This window comes from Myotis daubentonii, chromosome 5 (genome assembly GCF_963259705.1).
Source record: "Myotis daubentonii chromosome 5, mMyoDau2.1, whole genome shotgun sequence".
NCBI lineage: Eukaryota > Metazoa > Chordata > Mammalia > Chiroptera > Vespertilionidae > Myotis > Myotis daubentonii.
In genome coordinates, this window is record NC_081844.1 from 37,994,780 (window position 1) to 38,003,677 (window position 8,898).

The following is an 8,898-nucleotide window of genomic DNA, read 5'->3' on the forward strand; positions in this document are numbered from 1 at the left end:
ACCTCTGAGATGCCATCACCCACCCAATACAGAAGAAAGGGAGGGGGCAGGATGAAACAGGCCTTGGAGAGGGAGATATTTTAATACCATTTGGTTAATAGTTAAAAGCATAAAATTTCAGGAACACACTCCTTCCTGGGATTATAAGAAAGGATGGTAAAGTAATTCACTCTAGAAAAAAGCCAGCAAGCAGTTGATTTCTGGTTACTACCAGTTGAGGTGGTTATACTTTTGTATTATTTGGTGGCTATGTCTTTAAATGGTTTGTTAGACAATTACTAAAGGCAAGAAATTATCATCAACCCACCGCCACCCCCACCTCAAAAGAAGTGAGAAATGATTCCAGATGAATGAACCCCACATTTAGGGATCTGATTGATCATAAGGAGTCAAAAAACACTGTAAAAATATCAGAGTGATGTGACCTCTATTTCAACAATTACATAATACTTACAGCATGCAGTTATCAAAGCAATGCCATTTTACAGATTTTATTTACGTCGCTACAAATGTTTTCTCCAAAATAAAAATATAGCAGCTAAGTCTGTTTGCAAAGTAGGAAGCTGCTTCACAAACAGAATGGCTAGACGGAAAGTACAGGGAAGGGTAGAAAGGGAAGTGAGAGATGAAGACCGAGAAGGGGAGAAGGAGGGAAGGGCCTCCACCCAGCTCTTGCACCTGGGCCATGGAAGGACCCCTGACGTTGTGGCTGGGGAACCTCTTTGGAGGACAAAGTTGGAGACATCTGGGTTTGCCAATTTTGCTGCTGATGGAAGTCCCAGACAGAACTGTCCAAAATGTCCCTCACATTATTTGAAGGGATGAAAACTATCAGCATAGAGAAAGAATCTTATTTTTTTGAGAAGCAGAGGGAAATATCTGGAAAACATCCGTGCACTGTGAGGATGTCGGAGGCACCGTTTGGGAGCCCATTAGGAGGGAACGGAAAGTGATGATGTGGGAGGCGGTCATTTCCAGATCAGTGGCCCTGAAGCGTGAGAAGACTCAGGTTCAGCTCCTTCCCACACTGAGGAAGTGCAAATGGTTCCTAAGAACAGAGAGGTAGCCCAACCAGCATCAACCTATGAACCAGGAAGTCATGGTTCTATTCCCGTCAGGCACAGGCCCGGGTTGCGGGCTTGATTTGCAGCGTGGAGCATGCAGGAGGCAGCTGATCAATGATTCTCTCTCATCATTGATGTTTCTATCTCTCTCTCCTTCTCCTTTCCTCTCTGAAATCAATTAAAATATATATGTTTTTAAAAGAACAGAGAGGTAATGAACCCCAGAATATTAGCCCTGCGAAGGCCTTGGAGCCCATGGAAGCCAGCCCGCGGTGTGGAGGGCTAGGGCATGGCTCAGCGAGGCTTAGAGCTGGACACTGAGTGAAGAGCTGGGATTAGAACCTGTCTGATGGCACAGCATTGGTGTCATGACCCCAGTCCTGTGACTCAAATCAAGAAGGCATTTCTGGGCTCCTCGCCTCCAGGGACTGTCAGCACTCACTGCCTTGGCTGGATTTTGGACTCAAAAATGTGCAAGTGATGAAATCGTATTTGTCTTTGCTAAAAGAGCACTTCTGATTTTTTTTTATTTTATTTTATTTTTAAATATGGAACACTTCACGAATTTGCGTGTCATCCTTGCGCAGGGGCCATGCTAATCTTCTCTGTATCGTTCCAGTTTTAGTATATGTGCTGCTGAAGCAAGCACCACTTCTGATTTTTTTTTAAATCACGGGAAGAAATCTCTTCTTTATTGCAGTTTGCCATGTATGTGTATAAAATATTTGAAACCAAAGTTCCACAAACTGATACTCACACTATGTGCAATGCATTCCACTATTTTGTCTTCCTGTCTTTTCTTTTCATTCTCATTGAAAAGAAATGGTGCTTGTTATCGAACAAACACTGGTTCAAGGGAAGCCTGTGGTGACCTGAAGCGATAGCAGGTCACTAGAGCCGCTGTACTCTCAGGTGTGGCTGGAAGTCATCATAAAGCCTTTCTGAGAAGACTGGAATGATGACCCGAAGAGGTCCCCATAGCCTCCATGGGTCATCTCACTGCACTAGATCCAATGGACATGCCTCAACTCAGATGCCCATATAGCCCCTGACTACAATAACAGTGATTCATACCTCACTTACAAGAATTATCTCACTAGGAATAACCTAATAGAATAGGTAATGTTATTCCCTTGTTTAACAGATGGGAAAAAGTAAAGATCAGGCCACCTAAGTGACTTGCCCAAGGTCACCTGTGGTCAGGACTAAGGCCTGGGTCTTTGATACTCTTTCTATCACAGCCCTCCCTCAACCCCACCCCAGCATTTTTATGATCCTCTGTTAGGATGGGAGGAATTCTCCAATTCTGGGAACTCTCAATCCTTTCTCTACCCTTAGAAATCTCTTCTAGTTCTCAAGCTCTGTCTGGACTAGGAAGGCTCCTGAGTAGGAGGGATTTCCAATAGTCACCGTACAGTAGTCTGTCCAACTGACAGCCCCTCCTCCAACAGGGGCTTCCACCCAAGTCGGCTTCCACAAAGTGGGTGAGCTAATGTTTAAGATGTAGGCAGAGACGATGGATGGCTCGAGAAGAAATATGAAAAAGCCACAGTGCTTTCAGCTCTGCCTGGAAACTCTTTAAAACTGTTGAGGTCAAGAGCGAGTTGCAAAGCCCTCCAAGGAACTTGACTGTGTGCTGGGGGGTTAATGTTTTTATGAATTGATCATGTTTGCAGCTTCTTAAAAATATTGTATACCCACTGGCATCCCCCGGTCCCACTGTAACAACCTCAACCCAGCCCTCCATTTATCAATACAATTGCATCAAGGGTAGCCTCCCCGCCTCATCCATCAAACAGGCCACTGTCTGCAGACTTTCCAGGGTTTGTTGTATTTGGGATTAAATGTGGGGATGGAGGTAAAATTAACGGGGTTTCTATAAATATAACTTCTCTGGCTCTTGTTAGAACTGGGGGTGGGAGAGGTTACAGGAAATCTCTGGTTTCAAACAACTCCATGTGGAGTGATCCTGTTTACTTGAAATGTCTGGCCAAGATCTAATGATACCCCATTAATATTAAATAAATAATTTCCACAGAAGCTATTTTCTTGGTCATCTTTGCCAAATTTTTTGAGAAAGGGGGCCAACACAGAAGCCTTACATGGGTGTCTCATGTAAAAGCCTCAGGATTAGTGGGAACTAGGCTTCCTTATTTTTTTAAGCTGTTTCATGTCAGATAAAACTCAGCTGGTGAATCAATCCAGCCATATAAAATGACCCAGCTGGGCTACCGTACTGGTGTTAAAGAAAAATAATCAATGACACTTGATAAACATGGTAAGGCAGACCTTATTCAGGACCATGAGGATAAGTGCAAGGTCATACAATGGGATATTATAATGGGAGCAGAGGAGAGATTGGGCCCAACTCTGAGGACAGCAGGGGCAAGTGGGAGCTTACAGCCAAGGAGACCGGGGCAGGAGATCAGTGGATGGGAAATTACTCAGAGGAAACATCAAGGGTGAGAGGAGGTCTCAGCTAAACAGACCTAACATGTTCGTGCTCAAGACAGGCCAGGGTGAAGAGACATCACCCGGGGGATGGTGGAGGATGAGGAACCTGATCGCATATCAAGGGTGATCAGATGTGGGGTAGAGGGAATGTTCTAATTAAACTGACTTAGCAGGGTTTTTGCTAAAACTAGATTTTACAAGGAAGTGCACAGATGGGCCTAGACAGTGGTTGGCAAACTGCGGCTCGCGAGCCACATGCGGCTCTTTGGCCCCTTGAGTGTGGCTCTTCCACAATACCGACGTCTGCGCATGGGCCACGAAGTTTCAATCGCACGGTATGTGCACGCCCGCACGTGGTATTTTGTGGAAGAGCCACACTCAAGGGGCCAAAGAGCCGCATGTGGCTCGCAAGCCGGGGTTTGCCGACCACGGGCCTAGGAGAAGGTTCAGGAGCCTGACTAAAGGTTGGTCAAACCAAGAGTCTTTGTCACTGGTTACCTCCAAGAGGTCATTCCATGACATTCACATTCTCTTCCCGCCCAAACCAGCTTTCTGAAAAGCATCTAACAAATGGATTTACCCAAGATGTTAACAGCTAGGCAGCAGGGTTGTCAGATTTAGCATGTAAAAATACAGGACCCCCAGTTAAATTTGAATTTCTGATGAACAATGAGTAATTTTTACCATAAGTATGTCCCGTGCAGTATTTGGAATATACTCATACTGAAAGTTATCTGTTGTTTATCTGAAATTCAAATTAAATTGGTCATTCAGTATTTTATCTTGCAACCCTACTGGTAAGACCCAATCTGCTACTCTTTCAGGGAAATTCAATTTTTAACAGGGATAAGAATAGACAGTGATGTGGTTAGAAGGGGAGATCTACTAGTTTGCCAGGTAAGAGGCCTTCCTTTCTAAGAATTTGCTTTGTATCAGAAAGGTCAGCATCTCCAGCTATCTTTTACCTTGTTGCTAAATAAGAAAGCTTGTGCCTTAGCCCATAAAACTGATAAGAGCTGGCATCATTGAGTGCTGAGCACTTCACATTCACCGTGAGGTAGATATTATGACCTCATTGTTGCAAAAGAGGAAACTGAGTGTAGGGAGATTACAGATCATGCCCCAGTTAAACACCAAGAAAGAGGCTACCAGACCAGGTTGGGGTCAACTGGGAAGGGGACATGTTCTCTTTCGAGCCAACATGTGGGCATGAGAGAGATAGAGATGGATGCAGGGATGCAGCTGGCGATGCCCAGGTGCTTGGTGGATAAATCCAATAAAATGAGGCCACATAAAGTGCTTGGAGGGCACTCACTGGTGTTATTGGGGGAGTTAAGAAAGCTTTGGGACCAAAGTAATTTTTGGAGGCTTAAAAAAAGAGATTTATTTTCTCTTAGTTTTGGAGGCTGGAAGTCTGAGATCAAGGTGTCAGGAGGGTCGGTTGCTTCTAAGGCAGCGTTTCTCAACCTGTGGGTCACGACCCCTTTGGCAGTCGAACGACCCTTTCACAGGGGTCGCCTAACACCATCCTGCATATCAGATATTTACATTACGATTCATAACAGTAGCAACATTACAGTTATGAAGTAGCAACGAAAATAATTTTATGGTTGGGTCACAACATGAGGAACTGTATTTAAAGGGCCAGAAGGTTGAGAACCACTGTCTAAGGCCTTTCTCCTCGACTGGTAGGTGGCCATCTTCTCCCTGTTTCCTCACCTGGCCTTCCCTCTGTGCCTGTCTCTGCCCTAATCTCCTCTTCTTGTAAAGACATTCATCATATTGGATGAGGACCCACTCCAATCACCTCATGTTAATTTAATTGTCTCTTTAAAGACCCTGTCTTCAAACACAGTCACATTCTGAGGTCCTGGGAGTTAGGACTTCAACACAGGAATTTGAGGATGGGGCTCACAATTCAGCCTATGACGAGAGAAGAATGAGCTTTGTCTCTTCCAACCATTGCCCAGGAGCCATCAGATTCTCATTGTTAACACACACGGACTTGATGGCAGGAAGACTGAAGCAACTCCCCACAGACCAGGCAGTTCTCTAGTTTAAAGCGGGGGCGGGGGGTGCATTTATCGAACAACTACTATGTGAAAAGTGCATTGCATGAAGCATGCCTTTCTTCCTCACAGTAACCCTGCAGGCAGCTACTGCTATCCTTGCTGCACTGATTAGGAGATTGAGGTTCAGAGAGTTGAAAACACTTGCCAAAGTTCTCATCATTAGCCTGACTCCACTGCCCAGCCTTTTCCTACACATCAACGTGCCTGCCTGCAAAGCCCCGTCTCCACTGAAGGACCTGGCACAGTGTCCCTTGCCTGTGTTGCCCATGTCTTCTCTGGCAGAGCCCAAACCAGACACATGGGCCCACACTGCGCCGGAGATGTGCCCGTGGAAACGACAGGTAGCTCCTGGGACACCGGAACCTCGGGTCAATATTTACCCAGTAATTCAAGCAGGCAATAAACAGCTTACAGGTAGCCTCTCACACACACCACACAGGCCTCCTCAGCCCTTGGACACGGCCCAGCTCCAGCAAGTCCGGGCTGGGGCCTCCTCTCCTCAGACTCAGGGAGCAGCAGCTCCCAACCTGGCTGCACAGTAACCCCCTACTCGCAAGGGAGCTTTGAAAATCCTGGGACCTGGGCCAGCCAGGCCAATGCAGAGTCTCAGAGGTAGAACTCAGGCACCAGTATTCTATAACACTCCCCGGTGTGCAGCCAAGGTTGAAAAACACTGCCATCTACAAGTGTCATAAAGACTCTATTGTCCCTGTCCCTGCCGAGAGTGACATGCAGCACAGCACCCCTCCCCTCCATATTTCCTCCTCCAGCCATGCCCCATAGAGACAGAACATGCTCATACAGGGATGTGCACACACAGTCAGGCACACGCCTGCACACTCATGCAGACACCGGGACCATTTGTCATAGGCCATGGGAGAAAGGCCCAGAAAACGCCACGGTTAAGGTTCTCCAGGGGGGAACGCATGAGTCACAAAGCCTGGTTTACCCCACGCGACCCAGCATTGACGGTCTCAGCAGGGCCTGGGCAGCCCTCGCTGCCATCAGAACAGAAGGGTCAGGCCCAGCCCCTAGATTTTGGTTCCAGGATCTAGGAGGGTGATTCTGATGGGCAGCCCACAGTTGCGTCACAGTCAGGGCAGGAGAGGCACCTTGGCAGTGACCAGCCCTCTTTTCTGTGTGGGGAAACTGAGGCCCAGAAAGGCACAGGGATGTGCACAAGGCCGCCCCGAAAGGGCTGCACCCGAGCACTAGCTGGTTGGTTGTAACAACCATCACAATTGTCATCATCACGGACAGCTTGCCCGGGCTGGTCACCTTTCTCAGCTGTTTGTGTGTTCACACGCTCAACCCTTACAACCTTGGAGGTGGGTGAGGCTTTTGCCCAATTCTAGAAAGGAGAAACTCAAACTTAGCACTTTTCTCCCTTTTTTTAATTGTGGTAAAATACGACATAAAATTTACTGTCTTACTAATTTACCATTTAACCATTTTTCTATATACAGTTTGGTGATGGTAAGTATATTGTTATACAACCATCACTACCATCCATTTCAGAACTTTTTCATCTTCCTAAACTGAAACTCTATACCTGTTAAACACTAACCGCCTTCCTCCATCCTCCCTTCCCCCAGCCCCTGACAACCACCATTTTACTTTCTGTCTCTATGAATTTCACTCCTCTAGGTGCCTCATAGAAGTGGAATCACACAGTATTTGTCCTTCAATGACTGGCTTACATCACTTCGCATAATGTCCTCAAGGTTCATCCGTGATGTAGCAGGTGTCAGAATATCCTTCCTTCCTAAGGCTGAATAATATCCCACTGTACATACTACATGCTTTGTTTATTCATTCATCCATGGACGGATACTTGGGTTGTTTCCACCTTTCGGCTATTGTGAATAATGTTGCTGTAAACATATGTATGCAAACATCTGTTTGAGTTTTTGCTTTCAGTTGTTTTGTGTATACACCCAGAAGTGGGATTGCTGGGTCAAATAGTAATTTTCTGTTTAATTTTTGGAGGAAGCTCATACTGTTTTCTACAATGGCTGCAACCATTCCCGCCAGCGGTGCCCACATTCTCACCAACATTGATTTTCTGTTTTTGTTTTTCTGATAGTAGCCATCCTACTGAGTGTGAGATAGTATGTCATTATGGTTTCAATTTGCATTTCCCTGTTGATTAGTGATGTTCAGCATCTTTTCACATACTTGTTGGCCACTTGTATGTCTTCTTGGGGAAAATGTGAAACTTAGGACTTTAAAGTAACTTGCCCAAGGCTATGGAGTTAATGGTAGCAGGGTGAAGTTTGCACCCAAACATGTAACTTCCTGAACTTGCTCTTAACCACTAGCACTGAATAACACATGGAAAGCTCTTAGAACAGTACCTCAATTGCATTAACTGTTCAATAAGTGTTAGCTATTACTGCCATTAATATTACTATTTATTACTACTGTCACTACCATTAATATTACTATTTACTACTACTATTACTGCCATTAATATTACTACTATTTACTACTACTATTACTGCCATTAATATTACTACTGTTTACTGCTACTATTGCTGCCATTAATATCACTATTATTACTATTAATGTTACCACTACTATTATTGCCATTAGTATTATTGCTATTATTACTGCCATTCTACAAGTATCACTACTATTACTACTACTGTTGCTACCAGTAATATTACTGCTGCACCTGCTGCTGCTGTCACAGGCTTCCCAAGACTGGCTTCACGCCCTGACGGGTTTGGCTCAGTGGATAGAGCGTCAGCCTGTGGACTGAAGGGTCCCAAGTTCGATTCCGGTCAAGGGCATGAACCTTGGTTGCGGGCACATCCCCAGTAGGAGGTGTGCAGGAGGCAGCTGATCAATGTCTCTCTCTCATCCATGTTTCTAATTCTTTATCCCTCTCCCTTCCTCTCTGTAAAAAATCAATAAAATATATTTTAAAAAAAGACTGGATTCAGCCAGGTCTGCCTCACCACACAGCTGGGAGCCCATCACTGTATCTGGGGTATTACTAGCATGGTTGGAGGCAAAGAAGAAAAGATCAAGGACCACCAGGGCTTTGTGATTCATCCTCTATTTTAGCACTTCTCAGAAAGAAGACTGTGGACCACCTGGATCAGAGTAGTCTGGGAGGCTCACTTTACTCTGGGTCTCTCTTAGACTCAGTGGGCCAGAATCCCGGGGTGGGGGCAGTTAGACATCTGCAGGACGCAGGCCCCAAAGTGACTCTCCACTCAGTATGACTAAGCATCTTGGGCAGGAGCCTTGCTCACTGGTGAGCCCAGGTACATCTTTTTGGTTTGGTAATAATGATCCCT

General features: G+C 45.6%; 1 non-coding gene across 1 annotated transcript; it reads right to left on the reverse strand.

Annotated features, from left to right (window-relative positions):
• Positions 1–1,606: 1,606 nt before the first annotated feature.
• On the reverse strand, positions 1,607–1,713 carry LOC132236196 (U6 spliceosomal RNA). Its single transcript, XR_009453163.1, has one exon. It is a non-coding gene; the product is annotated as a U6 spliceosomal RNA (small nuclear RNA).
• Between the last annotated feature and the right edge of the window lie 7,185 nt (positions 1,714–8,898).